The sequence below is a fragment of the Schistocerca gregaria genome, chromosome 2 (assembly GCF_023897955.1).
Source record: "Schistocerca gregaria isolate iqSchGreg1 chromosome 2, iqSchGreg1.2, whole genome shotgun sequence".
NCBI classification, from domain to species: domain Eukaryota; kingdom Metazoa; phylum Arthropoda; class Insecta; order Orthoptera; family Acrididae; genus Schistocerca; species Schistocerca gregaria.
The window spans coordinates 773,900,584-773,928,067 of NC_064921.1; the positions used below are offsets into that span (position 1 = coordinate 773,900,584).

Below are 27,484 nucleotides of genomic sequence, written 5' to 3' on the forward strand. Positions count from 1 at the left end.
AGAACACTACTAATGCTATATTCGAACATTATATGCAATCGTTTTTCGTACTCATTTACGTTAACTTCCATTTTTCTACATTTACAGGAAGCTGTCCATCAAACGAACTAGATATTTTGTTTAAGTCATCTTGTATCCTCTTTCAGTCATCAACGACGACTGCTCCCCGTACACTGCAGCAGCATCAGCGAACAAACGCAGATTGCTGCTCACCTTGTCTGTTAGATCATTTATGTATACGTAGAATGAGAGCGGTCCTGTCACTTCCCTAGGGCACCCCATGTGTGTGATGAACACTCGCAGTCGAGGACAACTTACTGGATTGTATTATTTAAGAAGTAATCAAGCCACTCACATAGCTAGGAACCACTTTCGTACACTCTTTAACATTCTGCAGTGTGTAATGTCACATTACGATGCAGAGAGATACAATATTTCAAATTCTGCGCATAAGATTAAATTAAGAGGAATGTAGAAAATAATATCTGTACTGTCCATATTTGACTCACTTTTGTTTCGTACTCCAAGAAGGAGCCAAAAAACTCTCGCTTGTTACTTGTATGTGACGATGCATTTTTTTTTTTTAAAGTGTGCATCAAGTCAGCCATATTCTCAGTATTAATGATTTGTGGGACGAGAGTAAGAAAAGTCTTATTGTCTCGTGAATAAAATAGTGAAAAATATTCCAGTCTTACGAGAATTATTTCAATCGACATAGGATTGTAGTACTTCGCTCCACTGTCTTCGCTAAAGAAGCCGACGCCACCTTAGGAAGATACGAACGTTCAACAAAGAGAAGAACATTTATGGCGACTAATGAATTAACATTATGGCAGAAGAACTAATTCCACGTTTAAGGTGAGAACTCCGAATAAATCGACAACGAAGTAAAATTCCAAAATATTGTTAATGGGGAATGTACATTATATTTCAAGCAAAATTAAATCAGCATTGAATTTGTCAGCATTCAAAGCCAGTCCTTACAGTCCATAAAAGCCTTTCAAAAATTCTTAAGTTAAAGTTCCATATCCATTTTTTTCTTTTCAAAAAATCAATAAATTTAATTTTTTTTATTTATTCCGCCACAAGTGGGGCACCGTGTCAAAAGCTTTCTGAAAATACTGTATAGGAATACAGAATCTACCTGTTGTCGTTCATCCATAGTTCGCAGGATGTCACGTGAGAAAAGGGCAGGCTAGGTTTCGCACGAGGAATGCTTTCTAAAACAGTGCTGAATCCCGAAGTTTCTCCATCTCAAAGAAATTTGTTCAGAGAATTCGTTCAAGATTTCTGCAGAAAACGAACGTCGTATGCTTCGCGCCTTGACAAACCAAGATGATTGACAGATGAGATTTTGTATTACGGGTATGAAATGATTATAGGTATTTGACATGTGAAGAGAGGCACTGTGGTTACCAGTAAATAAGAAACCGACGTGGCGAACAGAGCACGTGAAAATCACGTCGTGTGTCCGGTCGTATCCACCCTAACAGCGCGCAGTGATCGAAAAACCCAATGTTAGGCTTGCGCCAGCATTTGTGGTTGCCACGAATGGTGAGAAGTCTTCTTGAACTAAGAGTGCTCCGGCGAGGGTAATGACCGGATTAGTTATACTTTTTACCACCGTGATCGAGAAGAATACTGTGCGCTATAAAGTGGCCTTACAGTCCCATTTACAAGTTGAGACACCTGATAACGGCGGCTGGAGTTATCTAATCTGTCGGCCCGATCTCAAGGCGATGCTCTCAGCTGACGTATGCCGTACGCAGGCGGTGAGCGGTGAATGGCGCGGCGTCGTACAGTACTGCGGGCTCGCAGCAGCGGGTCGGGTCGCCTCACTGTGGCGCAGACGTGAACGCCGGTGCTGCCACCTGACAGAACTCCGCGGCACCTCTCACACCTCGCGCCGGCTGCTACGCGACAAGACGTGTGGCGGCAGAAGGCAGCTACTGTAGCTGTTAATAGGTGAGTACCACGCACCGCCAACTACTGCACACCTCACACTGCTGTTGGCCCCACTTAACAGCTGCAGTGGCGTGGCGCCCGTTTCTGGGCAACAAGAAAGTCTGCGGCACAGTTGCGTGCAGTCGCAGACGGCACCGGTAAACAGACAGACCGAGATAGCTTCAAAATATGCTACGGCATTGCTCCGCGTTCAGCGTAAGTACTCGAAAAGTGGCGCTCTCTGCCACAACGTAAACGCTGAGCAATAATTGAACGTGGACGGACCATTTACGCATCTATCATCTCGTCTAAATAAAACCTATTACCTTCTCAATTCTCATTTCTCTTTCTCTTCATTTCTTGTCAAGGCCCTCATACTCTGTTGGTTTCTAATGTGTTTCTACAGTATACCTTCATTATCTGTCTGAGTGTCTTCTGCATGTTTTCCGACCTTTACAAACCTGCTTGTTTCCCCCAACCGCATTAAATTCACCCATCAGAAACATTTTTGTTCCAAAACTGTCTCTACTGCTCTTCTTTCTTCGCTTGTTTTGTTTCAACGTAAATTTTTCATGACCTCCTCCAGCTTAGGTGTCTTTTTTTTAAAATTTTTTTTCAAAATCTATTGAACATCTGTTTTGTTAGTTTGTTATACACGAATGACCAAAGAATATCTTCTCTTTCCAAATGGTTTCTTTAAAAGTTTCCGTTTTCTGAAACAAGTAAATATTAGTTCCTAGCTTTCAGGAGTCCATGGTTTTTAGGGGACTCATTTTCTATACTGTTGTTCTTTACAAGATTTACAGTTTTTCCAAGTTATTGAATATCATCCATTTACTGCGTATGTGGATTATGGTATGATTACTATATCGTAGCCACGCGGGATTAGCCGAGCGGTCTCGGCGCTGCAGTCATGGACTGTGCGGCTGGTCCCGGCTGAGGTTCGAGTCCTCCCTCGGGCATGGGTGTGTGTGTTTGTCCTTAGGATAATTTAGGTTAAATAGTGTGTAAGCTTAGGTACTGATGACCTTAGCTGTTAAGTTCCATAATATTTCACAAACATTTTTGAACTATATAGTAATGTTTATTTTTAAGTCGGTAAACTAATATTAGGCATTGTGGTAAATACGCCTTGTAGTACAGTAGCCTTTTCTCATTGTGTCTGCCTTGAACTAAACAGAAATATTTCCTTTTTATGAATTACTTATTGCAAATAATTCAGTTCTTTTGCCATTTGCATTTGGCCTTCCTTTTTTTTTCAAAATAATTATGTAGTCTCTGTTGCAAGCATTTATTTTAAAACTGATGCGTCTCGCCACTAGTGGCGCATCTTCAGAATTTCTGCAAATTAACAATAACTGCCCTACTAAGTAACTACTGACTTAAGTAACTTATAAAACAAACTTGCCTTAGACAGTGGAAACCACACTAGCCAAAACGTAAACACTGAATGTAGCTTAACGCAGTCGTCAAATCTGAAACCGGATGACTTAAAAGGCAAATAAATTTGTAGAAAAATTCCTTCTAAAACAGATAATTAGTACAAAGACTTTACGTATCTATGGACATGAAGAACCTAACCAGGAATTGTTAGACAGACACACCTAATCATGGAGAAAACCGGCTGTGGTTACGGTTGCGATGAACGGGCGTAACGCACAATAGTCAACAATAACTGCGCCACGAAGCGTGTTGGCTGGGACAACGGCCCGCGTGCTGACCTAACGCGAACGAAATGCTGATTGTATGCGCCAAGCGGGTGGCGCTAGTTGTGCCAGGTATGTGGCCATCATTTACGTTCTCATAGATAATTAAAAACAATGGTACAAGATAGTGCCGGAAGTACAGATATTAAATAAATTAATAGTTCATACATGATACCTTAAAAGTTGTTAAGACATACATGAAGTTGAAAATCAAAAGAGTAAACACGACGTCACAGTGGCGAGTGACACACGGAAATCCTGTTGGTGGTTACTTAGCCATAGAGGAACCGCCTAGTGACATTTTTGTAAGGCTGTCATCAAAGTGTCATAAAAATTTTTATTCTTAGAGATAAGCTGAACATTGAGACTTAAATCTTCCGAATACTTCAAAAATTTGGTTTTTTTAAATTCCTCTAATAGAGTTAGCTTTTTACACTTAGTTGCCACGTGTAGCATTTGTAAAGAATCTATTGTTGGTTCATCGTGCCCGATAACCTTTAGAGCTCCGTAAACAAGTAACTGTTTCGTGCAGTGACCCTCATAGTAGGTAAATGCTCACGAAGACGCGCTCTAACCTCGCGTCCCGTTTGTCCAGCGTATGCACGAGAGCGTTCATATGTCAGTTTGTAGACCCCGGAATTAGCAATGCGATAGCTACTAGGTAGTTCTTCATGGATAGGTTGATACTGAATCCGATCCCGGGTGGAATAAGAGATTCTATCACACCCTTCTTAAGCAGATCTGGAAGTCTGTATGATACGTTACCCACAAATAGCAAAGTAATGCAAGCCAATTTCTTGGAGAAGGGAGCCAACAAAATAGGTTTAAGAATGTCTATGCGAAAATCAAATTTATTATGAACAATAATCAGATTTGGGTCAAAATATGCTTTTCTATTTCATTTTCGGCCTGGAAGAGTAATACAATTTTTAGATTTTAGCTAAGAAAATTTCCCTTGCACAGGATGAAAATGATGAGCTAATAGCTCTCCTTAGGGTCCCCACTGCCTACAGTTCCTATCACTACTTCTCCTTTAACAACCGTGTATATATGCAAAAAGATGGGCTAGCCGTGGGGAATTGTTTAGGGGGTCAGCAAGCAGACATATTCATCAACAGTCTAGAATGCAGTTATTTTAAGCAGTAGTACTGTACTACTGTAGATACGTCGGTGATATTTCTATCATTTTTTACGGTCTGGGTGAAGATGCAAGCACTGCCGTGGACGAATTTTGTGGCTTGCACGCGAAACTAACTTTAACGCGCCAACTAATGGCACCATTTAATTAATGGAAGGGCGCATTAAATTCGGCATTTTCTTAGACCTACAACAAGTGATGCTGTTATCGGTGCATTCTCACGTCACGCAGTACCTCGTAAACACAGTTTCTTTTTGTCCATGGTTCATCGAGCGACTAGTACTCAGCCAAGTCACGAATGTTTAAAACTTGAAATCGATAATCTGAAATATATCGATTACTCTAAGAGCTATAACCCCAGTCTTGCAGACGAAATTAGCCAGTGTGAATAACGTTCTCCTCATTTCTATCCAGCAAACATTCCGAGTCTACATTATTAGCAAATCGAAAACGGAATATGACATTTTGTTTATCACTTTTCTTGTGGATGAATCAATTATTGTCACTTTCCATTGTTCTAGGATCTCTTCTGAATTACATGTTTCTTCACAGATTATTTGTAGATACTTTCTAACTTTTGTTGGTACTGTATTAAAAATTCAGAACACTATGTAATAGTATTATTATTTTTTAGTATTTCAATTAATTTCTCATTTCACCATTGCTCGTTGGCAGATTTTCCATAATTTCCGTATGTAAATTATAACTTATGTTTTCTATGGGTGAGTAAAAAGCAGCTCAAAGTACTTGGCAAGTATTTCATACTTCTTAGCATTCTTTAAGCTAGATCCACTACATTCATCTCTACAGCAAATGCCCGGAAACTGTAGAACTGTCACATAGTTTTCGTATCCAAGAGGGTTTCACGAGAATAACACTGTTCTTTCAGACCGTCCCATTTAAGTTACCCAGGCAGGCCTGTTACACTTTCATACATGTTACAGCGACTTGTCACTTTCCTGGAAGCGGGTTTCCGTATTCGTTCGGGGTCTGCCGTCACGCCTATTGCAAAAGGACCCCGAACACTAGAACGCTACTCAGGAATAAGTCTTGCCTGCGATCCTTTACAGCTGCCCTACATTTCCCTAGAACCCTTCCGACAAATCTGGGTCTTCCCTTTACATTCCACTTCCTCTGATTTTGTGTGTTTTCGACCTAATTCTTGTTGTCTCGCAATATTTACCCTAGAGAAGCTTGATGCTGACATTCTAACCTGAGACTAGTGCGTTCTTGTGGGTTGTTGTTGTTGTTGTTGTTGTGGTCTTCAGTCCTGAGACTGGTTTGATGCAGCTCTCCATGCTATCCTATCCTGTGCAAGCTTCTTCATCTCCCAGTACCTACTGCAGCCTACATCCTTCTGAATCTGCTTACTGTATTCATATCTTGGTCTCCCTCTACGATTTTTACCCTCCACGCTGCACTCCAATACTAAATTGGTGATCCCTTGATGCCTCAGAACATGTCCTACCAACCGATCCCTTCTTCTAGTCAAGTCATGCCACAAACTCCTCTCCTCCCCAATTCTGTTCAATACCTCCTCATTAGTTATGTGATCTACCCATCTTATCTTCAAGCATTCTTCTGTAGCACCACATTTCGAAAGATTCTATTCTCTTCTTGTCCAAACTATTTATCGTCCATGTTTCACTTCCACACATGGCTACACTCCACACAAATACTTTCAAAAACGATTTCCTGACACTTAAATCTATACTCGATATTAACAAATTTCTCTTCTTCAGAAACGCTTTCCTTGCCATTGTCAGTCTACCTTTTATATTTTCTCTACTTCGACAACTATCAGTTATTTTGCTCCCCAAATATCAAAACTCCTTTACTACTTTAAGTGCCTGCATCTCGTGGTCGTGCGGTAGCGTTCTCGCTTCCCGCGCCCGGGTTCCCGGGTTCGGTTCCTGGCGGGGTCAGAGATTTTCTCTGCCTTGTGATGGCTGGGTGTTGTGTGTTGTCCTTAGGTTAGTTAGGTTTAAGTAGTTCTAAGTTCTAGGGGACTGATGACCATAGATGTTAAGTCCCATAGTGCTCAGAGCCATTTGAACCATTTTTTACTTCTTTAAGTGTCTCATTTCCTAATCTAATTCCCTCAGCATCACCCGTCTTAATTCGACTACATTCCATTATCCTCGTTTTGCTTTTGTTGGTGTTCATCTTGTAAACTGTTTTCAAGACACTGTTCATTCCCTTCAACTGCTCCTCCAAGTCCTTTGCTGTCTCTGACAGAATTACAACGTCATCGGCATATCTCAAAGTTTTTATTTCTTCTGCATGGATTTTAATGCCTACTCTAAATTTTTCTTTTGTTTTCTTTACTGCTTGCTCAATATACAGATTGAATAACATCGGGGAGAGGCTACAACCCTGTCTCACTCCCTTCCCAACCACTGCTTCCCTTTCATGCACCTCGACTCTTATGACTGCCATCTGGTTTCTGTACAAATTGAAAATAGCCTTTGGCTCCCTGTATTTTACCCCTGCCACCTTTAGAATTTGAAAGAGAGTATTCCAGTCAACATTGTCTAAAGCTTTCTCTAAGTCTACAAATGCTAGAAACGTAGGTTTGCCTTTGCTTAATCTTTCTTCTAAGATACGTCGTAAGGTCAGTATTGCCTCACGTGTTCCAATATTTCTACGGAATCCAAACTGATCTTCCCCGAGGTCGGCTTCTACCAGTTTTTCCATTCGTCTGTAAAGATTTCGTGTTAGTATTTTGCAGCTGTGACTTATTAAACTGATAGTTCGGTAATTTTCACATCTGTCAACATCTGCTTTCTTTGGGATTGGAATTATTATATTCTTCTTGAAGTCTGAGGGTATTTCGCCTGTCTCATACATCTTGCTCACCAGATGGTAGAGTTTTGTCAGAACTGGCTCTCCCAAGGCCGTCAGTAGTTCTAATGGAATGTTGTCGACTCCTGGAGCCTTGTTTCAACTCAGGTCTTTCAGTGCTCTATCAGACTCTTCACGTAGTATCGTATCTCCCATTCCATCTTCATCTACATTCTCTTCCATTTCCATAATAGTGTCCTCAAGTACATCGCCGTCTTGTGGGTATCACTTTGCATTTCTCGACATTAAAGACAACAGTGATTCATTTCAAAACTTAATTACTGCCTATGTGGTTTTCTATGTCCTCAAAATTATCCTACGAACCATGAGTTAAGGGCAACGGGCAGATTTCTTATTCCTAGATTTCCGAAAAGCGTTTGACTCGGTGCCACACTGCAGACTGTTAAAGAAGGTACGGGCGAAGAGAGTAGATTTCCAGATGTGTGAGTGGCTCGAAGACTTCGTAAGTAATACACTACGCAGCAGAATTAAAGGGTCACCTTTCGAAACCCCTTCAATTCCCGCCTCCTGCAGCGCCTAAGTTTGAAATTTGGCTTAAAGATGCGAACAGCTCTGTAACGGTGCCAAAGTGTGCCGCCCCGTGACGTCACCCTTGGTCTCGGCGACGATTCAAATAGCAAGCTGTCGAAAAAAAGACCAGGGCTCAAAAGTTCATGTGACGTGTAAAGTGGGTTAATGACGTCACATTGGAACGAAACTTCACCACAATTCCGCCCAATGTCACTGTGGACGTGAGAATGTTGTCACAGCCCCTCTTAGCCAAAATTCACCTCTTCTTTTGACGCCTCTGCAATGGAGGTTAGAACCGCAACACCCAGCATTGAAATCAACCAGTTTTCTTATGAGTGGCCGAGTAAAACATTCTGGACACACCGCTGTTCATAAGTGGCACGAAGGGGCCTCAAAGGATGACACAAAGGTGTAACGTGTCAGGCAAATCCAACACCTTCCATGAAAACACTGACATGATAAGCAAATCCAGCAGTATGTCACATAGCTCCGAATAAATCGTGACATTAAATTAACCAAAGTAATACGAGTAACGAGTGAGCAAATTGAATACCACCGACTAACACAAGAATGCCTAAATGCATGTCATACCTTCCCACCGTGAGACAGACGCAGTTCCGAGGGGAGAAACGAGAGCAGAACCGTGTTAAGTTAGAAGGCCCTACGATAAGGGACGGACACCCAATTTTCCAGATAACCGTTAGGACCACCCCCCAGCCCATGTTAAAAGCTAGAGCCCTCCAGAAGAACAGTATAGATCTTACGATAACACAAAAAGGGCCACCCCAGCCGCATGTTTTAGTGTGAGACTTTTTCGCGTCTTTGTTACGTTGCAAATTTTAAAAACATTGCCCCACCACGAAACGTATAACGTTTCTCATTGTATAGAGAGAATTTTTGTAGGCGGAGCTTAAGGTTAACATTGAGATCCTGACTGGTCAGATGAAAGCACAGCCAGATAATTTTTTTAACAAATTTCGGTAAATTGTAGTAAGGAGAAGTTAGGAGTGAGTTGCTTCGGAGACAGCGAGGTGAGCGGAGCTGTGCTGGCCGCCGCCCCCTGATGAACACCAACAAGGTAATGAACGCACGCGATGAAACATAACAGCGCATAAGGCTTCACACAGAACTGCAGAAGTCTCATCTGTTACATCCCCGTTTTTGCGTAATACTAGTGTTGATCGTCAATTAAAGTCCGTGGTGTTCACATTTGCCACTTGAAGTAAACATCTGAAACGCGATGATTTTTCTGTTAAATAGTTACTGAGAAGCCACATCAGCCACTGTAACTTACGACAAGTTAGATAAGTAATTAAAGGTAATTGAGGGTCACTGTAGACCATTTTGATAGTTTTCTCTTTTGTGAAACTTAATTTAAACCTAGATTTTAGATGTGATATGGCAGAGGTCATTCTTCGATCCATTGTAGAACTTGGAAACCCATTCAGGGAATATTCGTTCACATTTTTGTTGAACACAGTTGGTTTATACCATCCTGTATTAAAACATCTCCTTTTATCAATAGTGCAATTTATAAACAATGTTTTATGAGTAGAATAAAATTTCAAATGGTAAATTTAACTGCTTTTTCGACGTTATTTTACCAGCTAACTAAAAATAGGAAAGCCTTGAACCCCTTCCACTGAATTTAGTTGGTATTAATATTCTTTTACAGGGAGTGCAGTGGAGCTGACGCTGAAATCATTAAGTATTTGGTTATATCATCGCTAGTCTCGCTGAACTCTTCTGAACTCTACATGTCATGTGTGGTCTGGCGTCTCCTTACCAGCAACAGGTCCCAGGTTGAAAGTAGTCAATTCCCTAAAAAACGCGCTCAGAGCGTCGTTGCGCGAAAGTGGTAGGGAGACACGATATAAGACAAACAGACACCACGCAGAATGTTAGAAAGGATTCCAAGTAAGCCACCTGCTTCCCTGTGTCTTTTGTTCCCACACATTTCGCGGTCGGAAACGACAGTTCGCATTGCGATGACGAACAGGAAGACATTCTTCACAATCTTTGGCACTGCTGGCGCCTTCAGACTTTCAACCCTTCCCTAAGGATATTGTGGGGCTGCATCCCCATTAAACGTGATGTGATCCCTCTGGAGAGCAGCGCAACCACGATTTTAGCTCTCGTGTACATGTTGGAACCAGGAACCACTAGGCACCGTTAAATAACGTTGAACGTAATATGAGGCAGCAAAAAACGCTTGTGCTTCTTCATCCCTCGTATTTCGCATCCTCCTGTGGCGTGATCGTGTCGTTTCTTGACGAAATAATGACTTGTACGTTATTACACTTCAGGCAATTTGGAGCCATCAAGGGCATTCCAAGGTACGAAATCCGTAATACAATGCAGAGAGCAGGCAAAAGTGGTAGCGTTTAGATTACCAGAGATAAGTTGTAACGCTAGAGCTGTACAAATTGCAGACGCTCTGTGCAGCTGTCCCATGCGGGAAGTTTCACTTCAGAGAATTAACTGGTAAGTCCATCCAGCACCTAAACGCTGTCATAAGGCGTCACTGAAGAATATGGTCACGAAAAGGCACTTCTTAGCAGAGGCTGCAAGCTTGATTCTTTCTCCTGAGAACTGCAACGTCAGTGGGTTTGCACAGGTTAGAGTGCTAAAATATCAGCCTCCACCCACAGAAGAGCGGTGCGCGGGGCCAAGTGACGTAAAACACTGTCGTTGCTGGCCATAATAGGAGTGGCAGTGAAGTTTAGCTTTCATCTGAAGGCTGTTGATACCAAACTTGGGGTTTGTTAATGTAAAATACAGAAGCATCACTACCTACCTGCCGGCCGATGAGCCCGAGCGGTTCTAGGCGCTACAGTCTGGAACCGCGCGACCGCTACCGTCGCACGTTCGAATTCTGCCTCGGGCATGGATGTGTGTGATGTCCTTAGGTTAGTTAGGTTCAAATAGTTCTAAGTTTTAGGGGACTGATGACCTTAGATGTTAAGTCCCATAGTGCTCAGAGCCATTTGAACCTACCTACCTACCGAGTAGAAGTACGGGAGGAACCTAAATGTGGTTGGCCAGAGGCGACTCCTCAGATTGGCCGAAGCTTGTCAAGTGTCGGTGGACTGGTAGGCCAACTATAGGAAGGCAGAAATGGTGCGCCGCCATGATTCTTTAGTAACCCATGTTTTTGTCTTCAGAGTGAGTTCTCAGTCAGGTCGTTGCTGCACCGACTCTGTGACCCTCTTGGCCAGCCTCAGTAAGCTCCAACATGTCTGTTTTCTCACTTGGTGTGCTGCTCTCGAGTTTGTACTGAACATGCCGCTAGTGTTCGCTACTTCTGTTAGCGCTCATCCCCAAGGATTCAGACACTGACTGCTGTTGTGCAACCAGTTGCTTTTCATAAAATTTAGAATTAGCCTTCAGTGTAGCAGTTACAGATAAATGGTACTAATCAGACCCCTGAATTCCACGAGTCTTCTGCTGCAAGTATCCTGTCGGGCCCCAAAATGCGCATCTCTCGTTGATGTCCTGTGACAGTGTTCGGCTGGCGCTGATCCAAGTCATGCAAAGGGGAGGGGGGGGGGGGCGACATTGACACATGTGTGAATAAAACGGCAAGGGAGCGATCTAAGACCACCCAGTTCGGGAAACCCTCGGTGTCACCTACCTGCTTTTGTTGAGCACCTTAAAAACTTTTCTGTGCAGACAGCACCCGATACGAGAGTAAGAGGCGCCTGCATGCGAGCTATGCTGCTCTTTCACAATTAACCGCTGCCCTTGCGCCTACTGAGGACACAAAGAGTCAGCACTGAAAAAGCATAAGCACCCTTAGTTATTCGGATCACGTTCTAATTTTGTCGAAGTTTTTTGAACAGTCCCGAGTGGATCCAACCTGTACCCGAGAGCAAAAATTGCGGTCGCGCTGGGCTCCAAACGGGTGCGACTACGTCCTATGGTGTCTTTAGAGAAATGGACACCCGTTCGTGTCACCAGTGTCAGAGATTGTGAAGAACGTCCTCCTGTTCCTAGTCGCCGTGCAAACTGTCGTTTTGGAAATGTGTAGGAACAAACGCCACAGTGAATCAGTTGGTTTTCTTGAGATCCCTTATGTCACCCACTTAGGCCCCTTCGTGCCACTTCTGAACGATGCTGTGTCCGGAGTGTTTTCCTCGACCACTCATAAGAAAACTGCTTGATTTCAATGCTGGGTGTTGCGGTTCTAGCCTCCATTGTACAGGCGTCAAAATAAGAGGTGAAATTTGAGTAAGAGGGCCCTGTCCACGGTGGCATTGGGTTGAATTGTGGTGAACTTTAGTGCCAATGTGACATCATCAGCACAGCTTGTAGGTCACATGAACTTTGAGCTGTGCTGTTTTTTTCTTTTCGTGTGTGTCGAAAAGATACTGTTTGAAGCGTAGTTGAATTCGAGGTTGACGGCGTAAGGGGGGGGGGGATGCTTTTGCACCATTACAGGGAAAGGTTGTACGCGCCTTCGGGCCAAATTTCAAAGTTAAGCGTCGCAGTGAGTGGGAATTCCGGGGTTTCAAAAAAGTGACCCTTTAACTCTGCTGCGTAGTGTAAACTGACGCGTTGGCACTCGAGATTAACATCGCAGCGAATAGTTGTTGATAGGTTTAGGAAATAACAAGACACATACATTGCTTTCCAAGACTGGGGACAACTTTTGATGATGATAACTAACGTAAAATGGCTGTCCTTAGCTGTCATTGGCTTCGAGGTGCCGTGGTGGGACAGAGGCTGGTCTCGCAAGTAGGAGGCCGGCGGTTCAGTTCCACTTCCAGCCAGCCAGATTTGGTTTTGCTTGGCCTGTCTGGAATACTTAAGCTAAATACCTACGTTTTAGAAGGCTACGGCCGGATTCCTGCCCCCTTCTTTGACTTTTCGGACATATTCTCATTTTCCAGTGACTTCCTCCTCAATGGTATGTTAAATCCTAGCCTTCCTACGTTTTTTTCCAGTAGAATACCCACAAATTTATTTGCTTACGATAGTAAGTGGATATCAGAGAGTGCAATTTCTGGCCCGATGTTCCAAAGATTAGCACTTCAGATGCGTCAGTTCAGTTATCTTGAACGAAGAAGAATATTTTTTTTTTCTTTTTGACTTCCCATCGTTGTGGGTGGTGGGGCGACAGACTTGTGATGATTTGCAATTATAAGTAAATTAGCCTCTGGCTGCAAATATGGTTTTTAATTCCTTTACTGCACAGTCGATATGGGGACTTTCCAACTCATTTTCAGGTGCAGCGACTCATACAGCAAACTTTTCCAAAATACATCACGGCTGTGCGTATGCAGTACAACAACATTAATCGTGTACTGCACTCATATGTTACCACTTATGAAACCGCTACCAGTCATGAAATCACACCAGAGTAATCGTGCTTGTGTCACGTTGCAATTACAGTTACTCGCAGACCCAGACAAAAATATTAATACAATAATGTTTTATGCCTTACGTGTGTTAAATATCATAATAATATTTGCCAACCAATTTATATTTCAGTTTAATGGCCCCTAGCCCATTGACAGTGTATTGAAATGCCATATTGGTTGTGTGAGGTCAGATTTAATATATATCACCTAAAATTATTATTGGGCATGGCTGGCGTCAAAACTGCCTTCTGAATGTAGAGCAACGCCACATTTTTTACATTGCCATGCACTTTCACAACTTCTTGCTGTTGAGCAGCAGGCAACACTCGTTGTTGTGACCTTTTCCTTCTTTTCACTTTCATCACTATTTTCAGAACTGCTTGTGGTTTTCAGAATCTGAAGAGACATCTGGAAGAGAAACAACTTACTTCATTGTCATTGTTGAAAACTTTATCAACAGGATTGTATAAGCCTTCCTCGTCGTCACCAGAAACTACTCACTCCGCCATGTTGGTTGTTTACTAAGATCAACTATCACCTGACAGATATGTCCTGTACTTCGTTTCAAAGTACGATTCAGAGCCATATGTTAGCTAGAAATTATCTTTAACATGCTTAGTGACCTCGAGAAATATAATAGCTGCAGTTTCTCCTTAATTAAGCAGTTCGCAGTTTCAACATAAAAGGACCACGTTGGTTGATGTTACAACCAGCCAATCTTCCACTCTATTGCCCCTGCAATTCCTAAAAAACGTTGCTGCCCCTCTTCAGGAACCACATGCTTGTCTGGCCTCTTCACAGATACCCTTCCGATGCAATACACTTACTGTCCTGCTAAGACCTATAGTTTGTGGCGTGCATGAATCAACGCAATTAAAACACATTTCACTTGATGTCAGAGCTATCTGCATAGCAGATGAGACATTTTCTCCTTGCCGTAATACTGTTTATCCTCTAGAAACACGAATCAGACTTTATACAGTCCAGTAATAGCTGATTGCGCTGAAACTCGTAATAGTGTGAATTCCCCCTTGTAAAGGAATGCTTGACTGCTCGGAACCCAATAGTTGCTTGTTGCTCCTGAGACCTGCCTGTTGATCTGTAAATAACAAACAGCTGACGCGGTCGTTTTCCAGAATCCATCCTCAGTACAGAGCACTCTCCAAACGAATGTAATTTGAATGGCTCTGAGCACTATGGGACTTAAAATCTGAGGTCATCAGTCCCCTAGAACTTAGAACTACTTAAACCTAACTTACCTAAGGACTTCACACACATCCATGCCCGAGGCAGGATTCGAACCTGCGACCGTAGCAGTCCCGCTGTTCCGGACTGAAGCGCCTAGAACCGCTCGGTCACCGAGGCCGGCTAATTTGAATGAAAGTATCATGTGTGATATAATGAATGGCTAGAGTATACAATTTTATTTTATTTATTTATTGCTCGATAAACAGAAAACAGACGACGGTTATCATTAGGCATTTAATGCTATCATACTGACTGACTAGTTTTAAGTGGAACGAACTACAGTGCGCGAATTTTTTTTTCTCTGCCTACATGGCTTTTCCACAAATGCATCTTTGATGTAACGATTAAGTGGCTACTTGTACTTGTACTTTGAAAAATGAGCCGAAACCAACACCAATATTTAATGTAATATTTTATTTAAACAAATAAGTAAATGACATCCCTTATATTTCTGTCGCTTCTTATAGTTACTCTTCATATAATTCAAATCTTATCTGATGTGTTTGTTATGGCCGTGCCCTCTTGTAATGTTTTGGGGTCCTGGCTGGATGATGGGAGGGTGGTATGGTAGGTGGGTGGCCGGTTTCCTCTCACTACAACACAAAATTCACGCATCGTTAAAATACACTTTATTACATGAATCAATTGAGTACTTAACTTTAATGATGTCCAATCTGAAGCTCTGTGGTTAACAACATGTCTAATTCTTGAATCTTGTCGGTGCTCATATCACAACTACATGCAATGACTAACGTTCCCTCGCAGTTAGCTAAGGTGCGAGGCGACGACTATCACTGATGAAGACTAGAGCACAGCGCGACGTATTGAGGTGCAATGCGAACTGAGTCCTGATGCGACGTACTAAGGCACTGAGATTGAAAGGCTGAGACAGCTCGGTCGGCGGAGGCGGCCTATATGCTCGAAGCCCATGGGTGTTACAGGCGCGTAGCCTGGAGGCGTGTCTTTATCTCTTGATCTTCCCTTGTCACAGGCGCGCCTGGTTCAGCGTCTGCTACACAATGTTTCCCAGTGCCGACCGGTGTGCTGGCTAAGGCGTACACCGGTACACTCTTGAATTGGGGTTTTGTTCTGTGGTGAAAGACAAGTATAAGGAATTCTTTATATAATTACACATTATCTGGCTGTAGAGATACGCCATATTTTGCAACATCCACACATCGTATATCTTAACTGACCGGCCGCATGAGGTTACCCATTTAAAATATTTACATACTTCTAATTGATCGAAATTATAGTTCACTGAAGTTCCCTAACAAGTACTAAATGACGTATATAAACAAAGGCATCCAGCCAACATGGAAAATATTAATGACGTTCGAAAATCATAGGTAGGTAATCGGCAGTCGTATGTATGTGGAATCATCCCAGCATTAGCCTGTAGTTAGGTACGAAAATTACAGAAGTTGCTAGACGGAGTCTTTACTCCACTTTCCCTCAATACGGGTAGACTGAATTAACCATTGCGTTACCTCGCTCGGCGCCGTGGTTGGAACGTAGAGGAATGTCGTAACCCTTTCAAACACGCCATGGCAGTACACAATGCCGCGAGCGCTTCCTGTCTGATGTTTACCGGTCACAGACCTCGAGAGCTGCGTATAGCTGAAGTCAAACCAACACTGCTGGAATAAACCTGAGGAACATGATTTAGATTCACCAGTCTAACTGATGCCCAACATTACTCGTAGTTGCACTCGTGGGGCGAAATACAGTATACCGATCGTGAATACCGATACTGAATGTGGGCGTTGGATTGCGGGAAGTCAACTCCATCTTCCTCTTGGTAGTAGATTGATGGATGGAGATCATGTGGAGTAAGGAAAGACGTTACGTTTGTATTAATCCAGTAAATGTGCGTAAATCTCGCACATTAATTGAGTTCATAGTTAACCAGTGTATAATTCCAACGAGGCGCTATTACGATAAGGACCAATGATCGTACTCCTTCTACAACCATCATTCCTCAAACCATGAGCGGTTCAATATATTCATTCATAGGTAAAATTTTTATTCATTGCAAACACACTTGCCGTTTAACAAACAACATGTAGAAAATAAATTTATTAGTGTAGCAGTGTTTAGTCTTCGGCAAAGATTTTGTATTAATTTTCTGTAGACTGGAGATGAAATTTGCTTCCATTCATCCCGAAAGCGTTGCCGTGTGCCTCGGAGGGGTGATCTGACAAAGAGGCTCTATTACACCTTAAAGATGTGTGACAGACTTCAAATGGTACATTTCTGTAGGCAAGTGCAGAAAAATCTACTTGACTCGCCTTGAACTACCACGTAATGACTATTGCTTTGAGGATAACAGAGTGACTGGAACGACCCCGTTACAAACAGTTGGCATAGTGTGGATCTTTATATAAAATGTCATTTTCTTTTTCAATCGCTCGGTATTACTGGTGTCAGAAAAAACAATTTGACGTCAGTACACCACTCCCATCACTTTTCACTGTCTCCTCAACACATCGAACTTAAAATGGTGACTTGTCTCTTCATTAAACCTTCCTCCACTGCTCCGTAGAGTATCTGCTTGCATTACTATAAGACACAAGCGCATTCGTGCTTAACATTAGTGGCAAATGAACAGTAGCATGACCAAGTAAAACAGATGCTATCGTTTCCTGGCTAGGTTCATAGTAGTACACCTGTCTTCCTCCCAATTACCGCGAATTATTACTCCACACAGCCTCTTTAAATTGCAGTGTCCACTAATTGACGTCATTATTTGCACTGTTTGTTGTAAGTACGGTCAGGCTTAGACTCATATTGTCAGTGGTTAACGGCAGTCATGAAAATCAAATTATACCTGCCCCAACTACGTATAAACACGTTCCTCCACCTCATCTTATATCAAACCCATCAACCAATAAGAACTTCGTGTAGTGCTCCATATATAAAGGACCTTGTTGTTAGCACAATTGTGTGACTTACCTCTGCACAAGTTCTGAAGTGAAAGTCCTTGGATGCAGCTGCCGTCTGTATGTTTCGATGCTGAATTTGCTTAATCTACCAGAATGAGTATCGGTTGTAATACTCATAATAGTAACTGGCGATTACATTGCCAACACTTCAACTGGACGCTGCCATCATCGTCTTCATTACAAATTTAGATTTCGAAGCACTATTTAGCTTGCCAGAAGCGCTCCATATCATCTTCCAGTAATTTTCGGGTTTGCACCCGGATCCCATCAACATTCTGCCAAGATATAACGGCCCAGAGACATCCGGCCATCCTTAGGTGAGTAGACGAAGTACTGAAGAGATCTTGTGTGTGTGTGTGTGTGTGTGTGTGTGTGTGTGTGTGTGTGTGTGTGTGTGTGTGTGTGTTTGTTTGTTTGTTTGTGTGTGTGTGTGTGTGTGTGTGTGTGTGTGTGTGTGTGTGTGTGTGTGTGTGTGTGTGTGTGTGTGTGTTTGTTTGTTTGTTTGTTTGTTTGTGTGTGTGTGTGTGTGTGTGTGTGTGTGTGTGTGTGTGTGTGTGTGTGATACGGTACACCACAGCATCACTAGCCTTTTGCGGTCTAACTGTGTTGGTGAGCCAGTAAATATAAACCATAGGGCAGTGACACTGCGTCACTGCAATACACTTTGGAGGTGTCGTGGTGGGACTTGGAGTCCCATACCACCCTGCAACGGTGACAGTACTCTTCTGTCCGGCACAAAAACTTAGTCCGACATTGGCAGGTAGGACTGGAAAGTAGTGGACGTGGAATGGAGGGCTAGTCCTGCCAAAGGAGGGGGCGTGCCAGGCCCAGCGCTAGTCCTGTTCGGAAGACGATTCCTCTAGGATGGTCAGCGAAACAGGATGGCGATGCCAGCGGCGCAGGTGTGTAATCCGAATGTGGCGTAGCCCATGGACAGTGTCCCGTAGGGCAGCCACTTTCTCACCGAGCCGCCGTGCTTTGTTGCGTATGGTCTCCTTGAGGGGAACGATATCTGCTTCCTCATGGGGAATCACAGTCCTCGTGAGTGGCGGGGCGTGCAGGCTCCACCTGAGAACCTTGTTCTGCAGGCGCTGCAACGTCCGCATCCTGGTGACACTAATCGTGGCCGATGCAGTAGAGCCATACGTGAGGGCAGGCAGGGTAACTGCCCAGTAGATACGGAGCTTGGTGCAAGGATAAGTTCCCTACTACGGAAGCGGGGTCACAAGGCCCTGATCAGCTTTTGCCTCTTGTTGGCGACATACTCAGCATATCAGTGGAACAGAACGAGATAGGTGGTCGTCGGGGACCACGGCACCTGCACGCCTGCAATCGAAATATTGCGGCGGATGACTGGGCGCCGTTTCGTGAAACAGACTGCCGTAGTTTTGGTGGCATTAAGAGCGATTTTGTTTGTCCGGCGCCAGGTGATGGTGGCGTCCACCTGTCGTTGGAGGCGGGCGATGACGGCGTCAGTGATACGTCCAGTGGTATACAGTGCTGTGTCATCAGCATATTGTGCCAGGTGGAACTCGGGGATGACCGGCATATCATTCACGTAGATGTTAAAAAGAATGGGAGACAGCCAGGATCCTTGTGGAGTGCCTGCTGTCAATGGGCGAACGCCAGAACGCATTCCCCAGTGAGCAGGCGTACGCAATAGATGACAAAGATGTTCATTTAAAATTCCGTCCAACTCAGGGGCTCACCAGTCACGTTTCTGTAGTAGGATCCGCTGGACTTCTGCCATAGACGTGAAGCGGGGGTCAGATGAGGTGGACGGGTGCGAAAAGCGGCAACAGCTATCAAGACATCGTGTTCGTCCCGTAGTTCGTCTGGCGAAAGGTCCTGGACAAGGAGATCGTTTTGGGCCTCGAACGCATCCGCCAGCGTTTCCACAATTTGGAGGGTATCATACGACAAACGCACTGTCGTGCGAATAGGATGGGCAGTCGCTGGCATAGAACGTCGCAGGGCTCGAATAACAGCCCAGTCGGACTTATGGTGTAGGAGGAAAGTGGACATGCGGTCCTCCCATTGTTCAGACCTCCAGTCGGCGAGCCGGTGGCAGAATTCGCGCTGGAGGCGCCTCATTTGCCGTTTGCCCCGAGGATCGCGGAACTGCTTCCACCGCCGGCGGTAGCGGTTATTTTGCACTTTCAGTTCCCGTAACAGGGGAGGCAAATCGTCCAGGGGGGGGGGGGGGGGTTAAAGCACGAGGGATGAAGAGATCTAATGCAGTCACGGTACTTACAGTGAATTCCGCGAGTACGGATCGTACTGGCGATTCACGGCGCATGCGTAGGAGGTGACGTGCCCGAGGCAGCCAAGTTGTGTGTGCTGCCCGCAATGCTGAAGTAAGAACAATCTAATCGCTGAGTATCGACTGAGTATGTTGATTCCGTTGTAACAGCATAATTTTAATAATTGGATTCCAATTTTTACCTAGCTGAAAGCCGTTATCACGATTCATTAAATTATCAACAAGACGTATTTCCACGTATTCTTTTTATTACGGAGTCCCAGAATCTGGAAACCGGTGCTAAAATTTTGGTATTATTCTATTCCATTGAATGTCCTATGGAAAATCAATGTTCTGCGACTGCTGATTCTAAAGACTGCCGCAGACGGGTGTGTCTTTCGTGTTTACACAACGTTCCTGGACCGTTCGTCTCGTCTGACCTATATACGCAGAGCCACATTCACAGGGAATTTAATAGACCCCCGCCTTCCTCAATTGTAAATCGTCTTTAACGGATCTAACTAAGGCCCTGCTTTCTGCTAGTGGACGGAAGATGACAATATTATTCTTCCTAGGCAATCTGCCTATTTTAGAAGACACGTTCCCAGCAAATGGAAGGAACGAGGTTGATTTATAGACGTCATCAGTCTCCTCAGAACATTGCTTCTTGTTATTATAATCGTGCATTGCCTTCCGTATTTGACACGAAGTATAGCCATTCTCTTTAAAAACCTTCTACAGATGCACTAATTCTTCGCGAAGACAATCAGTATCCGATATTACATGCGCGCGATGAATTAAAGTGCTAAGAACACCGGCAGTTTGCGCGGGGTGGTGGCAAATGGACGTGAAGATATAGATCTGTATGCGTGGGTTTTCTGTACACCGAATGTCCCAGAGACCCATCATTCTTACGCCGTACTAACACTTCTAGAAAGGGTAAAGTCCCATCTTTCTCAATCTCCATAGTACACTTGATGTTCTCATGCAAAGAGTTTAAATGACAAAGGAGTTTTTACAGTTCTTGTCTGCCATGACGCCACACAACGAAAGTATCAACTGCGTAACGCCAGAAAACCGTAGGCTTTAAGACGGCAGACTCAATTGCTTTCACCTCAAAGTCTTCCATAAAAAGATTGGCCACCACAGGGTCAAGGGACTCCCCATGGCGACAGCGTCAGTTTGTTCAAAAAATTCGTTGTTAAATAAAAAATAAGTTGAAGAGAGAGTATGTTCAAACAAAGCCGTCAAATCATCACTGAACAAATTACCAATAAGATGTAGCGAGTCGAATAAAGGCACTTTGGTAAAACCTGAGACCACATCGAAGCCTAGTAAATCGGAGCTGCTCAACTTAACAGTCTCCTAACGATTGATAAAATCCTTGGAATTACGTATGTGGTGGCAGCAGTTACCCACATACGTCTTGAGGAAGGAGGCCAGATGTTTAGCAGTCAAATAAGTAGAGGCACCAATATTACTCACTATCAATCGTAGTGGAACTCCATCCTTGTGAATCTTGGGCAGCCCATCCAGTCTTGGTGGAACAGCATTGTGTGCTCTCAGCCTCTTGATAACTTGTTCAGGTAAAGAACTATCGTTCAAAAGAGTAGCAGTTTTTCTGGATGTAAGGCTCGTTGGGTCCTTACCGATTTTGCGGTACATAGAATCACTTAATTGACTGTATATGAAGGGCTTATTTCAATAGTGGTACAAGTCCATTTTTGTTCATTGTGAGATACAGAGTCCTAAAGTTAAATGAGCGCTGAAAAATCTGCAGTTGTGATACCAGAAATATCCAAGCATATGGCTTCTTGCTAGAGATGAACCTTTCTTTTTGTTTGTTTGGATCATTAACTGCAGAAGCATTATAGGCAGAAAAGTGGAGGTAATGGACTTGTACCACTATTGAAATAAGCCCTTCATATCTTCACGTTGTAGGCTTCCCTTGTAAAAAGAACCGTAGCATTAACCTTATCAGCAGGGAGTACGACCGAATCAATATCTTCACGGAGGTTGCGAAGAGCAGCTCTTTCCGCTGGAGAGATGTTACTCCGTTGCGGCGCACATTTCAGCAAGGTACGACACGATTCCCGTCCAACATCGTCTGCAGAATCCACGGGGAGAGGTCTCATAGCCTCCTCAGTAGAACTGATAAAATCCATTAAAGTGGGTGAAGAAGTTGTAGGAGTAAAGTTTAAACCTTTCGCAAGCACTGACATCGTCGCATCGTCAAACAATTTCTCCGTGAGATTCACAACAGATCGTCCAGATGGGACTTCTTGCGGTTTACGCGTTGCGATACGATTAAACTTAGTACTTTGTCTATTCGTACTATCCCTGTGGGCCCAGTCCGCCTTGGCCCAAGTTACACCATCAATCCAATCCCAACCAAGGAAGGAGCATCTTGCCGCAATTTTCAGATGTAAATAAAATAAATCCTTGGAATTCACCTCTAACTTCCGACGTGTAAAACGGATTCGTTCTCTAAGCAATCCATACTTTCCATGCGCTTAATCTTATTGCAGCAACACTATTAAAAAAGTGAACTACTAGCATACATTGGAATCAAATTATTGTCTCTACATTTTCTCACGTAATTTTTCCAGTTTGTGGCTATCCTGAACCATATCCTGATCCATTTCCTCTCCAGTGCGACTGGCATGCGCGGAATTCGCTATAATATCATGATTGCATTATGTCTCTTCAGTACTTTGTCTTCTGACCTGAGGATGGCCGGACGTGTTTGGGCCGAAATATCGTGGCAGAATGTTGATGGGATCCGGCTGCAAACCCGAAAATTACTGGAAGAAGAATACGCCGGGAAAATGTCAGAAGTCAGATTTTTACTCTTATTTTTATTTATTTAGCTGTTCAGTCCAAAATTCAACAACTAATTATTGCTTTTCAGTGCTGCTTTCTTTTCGATGTGTTGATGATAGACTGTCTGATGAAAAGTATCCGGACACCTGTTAGTTGACATTAATATTGGCTGTGTGCACCCTTCGTCTTTATGGTGGATTGAACTCTGTCCGGACGTTTCGTTTATATGTATGAATGTCTGTGGAGGAATGTCAGCCCATTCTGCGTCGAGAGCCGAAACCAGAGATGCTAGTGATGTCGGACGAGGAGGCCTCGGGCGAAACCGACGTTTAGGCTCGTCCCAGAGGAATTCCATTAGGTTGAGATCGGGGCGCTGGCCAGGTCAGTCTTTTTCAGAAACTTTACTCTCCACAAATACAGCCTCACGGATGGTGCTTTATGACTGAGTGCGTTGTCATGCTGATAAAAACCCTCATCGTGTCCAAACTGTTCGTCTGCTGTACGCAGTACACAATAGTCTTAAATGTGCTCATAGCCTCCTGCATGCAGCGTTTTGTTGACGAGAACGAAGGGACCACACCCTAGTCAGAAAAGCTGGAGTGCTAGTAGAACTTTTTAGAACCACCCTCCGCAACGCTAAGGGGACCCTTTCGGCCATTACATGAGGTATGTTTTGCCTTCGTTTAGCTGTGTCATTGTTCCTTCGCGTTTCCACTTCACTGTTGCATCACCAATATTTGACTTTGGTAGCTTTAGATGGATTGAAATGGCCCTAAAGGATTTGTTACACATGTGACAAGTGACCGGTCCACGTTAGAAGTCACTGATCTCTCGTGAGCGATCCGTTCTCCTGCTGTCACTGCTTCTCTACTGACAACACTATACTACCCGCCCCCTTTTAAATTGGCAGTTCCTCCTCTGGTGACATCTGGTGATGAGTTCCACATTACGTAGCGGTGTCCGTACGCTTTTGATCAGATAATGCACATTATTTTTGTCATACTGTAACTGATTTTGACAAATACTTTCAAACTCATTGCGCTAGGGACGAACAGCACAATATCATGAGCAAAACTAAGACAGTTCATACAAGTTTCATTAATTTGCATACCTTCATCCTTTTCTCAGTTCAACGGTCTGGAAAATTTTGTATGTGACTCTTCATCACTTCTGAATTTTCCACTTATTACAGCTCCAGAAAAATTGATGGTCACTTCAGAATTCAACAGATTTTGTTGTCAGGCTAGATTACATATATTTCTAATATTATGATCATTTGCAGTTACATCTAACCATCTCCTGATAGACAGAGCTGATGAACATACGGCATTTACATATAATGTCTGATGCATAACGTTCTGTTGCAACACATCTAAACCCGAATCTACCTGAATGTACCTGAGCGTGTCGGCCGCAAGAGTAACCCGTCAATTCCTAAAAACAATATGCATGCTATGTCGTAAATTCAGAAAATCTGAAAAGGCTAAGCACATGTCTGAATACAAGTTATAGATATCAGGGATTTATCTGCGTTGTTTGTATTACTTCGGCCGCTTCCGCACCTTAGTATTCTTTCACCAAACCTGACGGAGCGTTTGTGGTTTTGTGGTCAGCCTTGCTGTCAGCGAAAGACAAAACAGGATGTACCGTGGGCAGAGAGGATGCAGATTAAAATCCCACCGGAGTCTTCTTGCCTTAGGAAGCGGAGTCAGTGTGTACCGGAAATAGCTGTGGCAGCACGTCAATAGTTTCACGGTCGCTTGTCTCGAAACGTCTGTAATTTCGTATCTACGCTTGTCGATCGCAAGGTGTAGTTGCAGGAGGCACCAACTACAGCGGTTGGACAAAACTATGGGAACACCGGGCGAAATGCGTGTTTCAACATGAATGCTGATGCTGGCCAAGCCTACGGGTTGCGCTTCATATTTATCAGTGCGTCAATCTAAAATAACTAAGTACTTAGTATTCGTTAAAACAGCAGATGGTTGAAAGTAAGTAATGACTGCTTTATAAGGATACAGGTTTATTGATAATGTACCACCGAGGGACGTGACGCAGTGGTTAGCACACTGGACTCGCATTCGGGATGACGACGGTTTAAACCCGCGTCCGGCCATCATGATTTAGGTTTTCCGTGATATCCCTAAATCGCTTCAGGCAAATACTAGGATGGTTCCTTTCAAAGGGCATGGCCGACTTCCTTCCCCGTACTTTCCCTAACCCGCAGGGACCGAGATCCTCGTTGTTTGGTACCCTCCCTCAAATCAACCAACCAACCAAATAAGCATAATGTATCCAAAATACAGCCACAATCAAAATATAGCAAAGCAGACAATGGTTGGTATGCTTCATCTTGTCCATCCTTCGCTGTTCGCTGGCAGATACTGTTATTAAATGGTTTCTGCTCGTCAGGTTTGTGCTGTAGAATTTTCTTTAGGTCATCTAGCTTCTTCTTGTTGGAACAGGTCCACCATATGCAAATTTATCTGGACATGGTCCCTTCTGTAACTCAATACCCATCTAACGAACACTGCTGTTGATGGGATATTCCCTCTTGCTATAGCAAATGACGCATACAAAATCTCATTTATCGCCGGGAAACGTTACCTGAAAAACAAAGTGGACATCACCCCTCCTCCAGCTCATCGATTCAACTGAAATCAGACATGCATGCATTCGGACCAATTACATTAAAATTTAAGGCCCCTTTTTACTAATTCTTTGTGTGAAGAGCCACACTAATTACTAAATTGTTAGCTGGTTTCGTTTCATTGACCAACGAAGCACACTACTTTCCTCAGGTAAGCTCATTCAACAATCTTCCAACATTCCATGTGCAACGCAAGAATTTTCCGCCTCATACACAGAAAGCTAAAGTACCGTGTATTTATAACGAAACTTTCCCTATTTAACACTTTATAACACGGAAACTAATTACTGTACGAGTACTATACTTGGTATCATTCATGTCCAGAGTATGGCGTGCATGATTTCCATGCGTCACAGCGCCACCGTCCAGTTCCTACTATGGCCACCAGGTACCGTCATCCGTCACCGTGATTCATGGTCTCACACCTGAACAGTCGCAGTGCAGTTGTTGACGTGTCAACGTGAGTTAGGACAAAAGGAGCAGGGCGTTATTGGTGAATCTCTATTACCAAAACAACATAAACTGCACAAACGTGCAGTGTGACTGCCCAGCGTTACTGTGACAATCTTCGCCAGACTGTCATACTATCCCTACAGGAACGAGACGCATTGAACTCCGCACTGTTGCACTTCGGGAATATCGCCAGCTGAAAGGATTACAGAAGGGTCCTCTTCCTCCACCTGCTGTTCAGAGCATGATGAAGAAGTTATGTCAGCTGAGTCATATTTCAAGCAGCCATGGGACTTCTGTAAATAAAAGAATCACACACAGCCAAGTTTACAGTTTGCGGACTACTTCAAACAAATACACAAATACGACACGCCAAAAGAAGAATTTCATTTTGATAACGAAATCCAAACACAACAAGACTCAAAGCCACCAAAAATAGAGAATATCAGACAAACCATAACCCGGAGGAGACAATATAGCTGCTGAGTTGTGGAGACACTCTAATGACAACATTATTCTACAGCTAACAGAAACCATTAACGAAATTTGGGCAGCAAACACGTTGCTACCAGAATGGACATCGGCTTTAGTACATTCAGTACATAAAAAAGGAAGATAGATACTAACAATTACAGAAGAATCTCCCTGTTTCAAGTCAGGTATAAGATCTTGTCCGTGACGCTTTTGAAGAGAGCTGAAGGAATCTTCGACACACGACTACGAGGGTATCAAGCAGGACCTAGAAAGTGAAGGTCTTGTGCGGAGCAAGTTCGAAAACTGAATAAGGTAAATAAGAAAGATATACTGGGCCATATTTTTCGTAGATTTTAAAAAGGCCTATGATTCAACTGATAGAAATGCAGTAATCAACATTAGAAAGGAACTCGAACTCTGCAATAAAAATGCAGAAATTACTGAAGTAGCTTTGATAAAAATAACGTCGGAAGTAGATTTTATGGGGCAACTGTGAAACTTTTTGAAATAAAATCAGGACTAAGACAAGGAGATGGCTTGTCACCTCTACTTTTCAACCGCGTATTATGGACGGTAGTGAGAGAACGGATGAAATCCATCAATATTAAGAAAGTTCAGCTAGGAAGAAACCAAAATGAAGTCACCATCGATTGTCTGTCTTTTGCAGACGACATGGAGCTAATTACTGACTTACTGGATAACGCCAAAGTATAAGTCACAGAACTACAGAATCAGACAGAATTGGACTAAAAATAACATGATACCACCCCAAATCTTAAAATTAATAACAGCGCAGTATTTAAAATAAAATGTTTTCAATACCTAGGAGAATGGGTAACGAGCAATACAAACGAAAATATAGCAATTGAAAATAGAGTACATAAAATGGAAAGAGCATTTCGTATGACAAAAAACGTATACAACAAAAAATATTTGTCCTGGAACACAAAACTGAGACACTATCAAACAGTGATAAGGCCTGAAAGACTACATGCAATAGAAAGACTTAAACTAACAAAATCTGGGAACGCTGAAAACATGGTAAAAGCTGAAAAAAGCTAACTGTCCTGATGAGGGAAAGGAGACTAGAGTTTTATGGACAAGCATACTGAATGGATGATAACAA

At 43.2% G+C, this 27,484-nt stretch overlaps 1 protein-coding gene across 1 annotated transcript in view; it reads left to right on the forward strand.

Annotated features, from left to right (window-relative positions):
* The first annotated feature begins 1,823 nt into the window (after positions 1-1,823).
* The window catches only part of LOC126335969 (uncharacterized), a 301,475-nt gene continuing 275,814 nt past the window's right edge, over positions 1,824-27,484 (forward strand). Inside the window, exon 1 of the mRNA XM_049999446.1 lies at positions 1,824-1,965. The gene's annotated coding sequence lies outside the window, so the exon portion shown is untranslated. The remainder of the gene's footprint in view (positions 1,966-27,484) is intronic.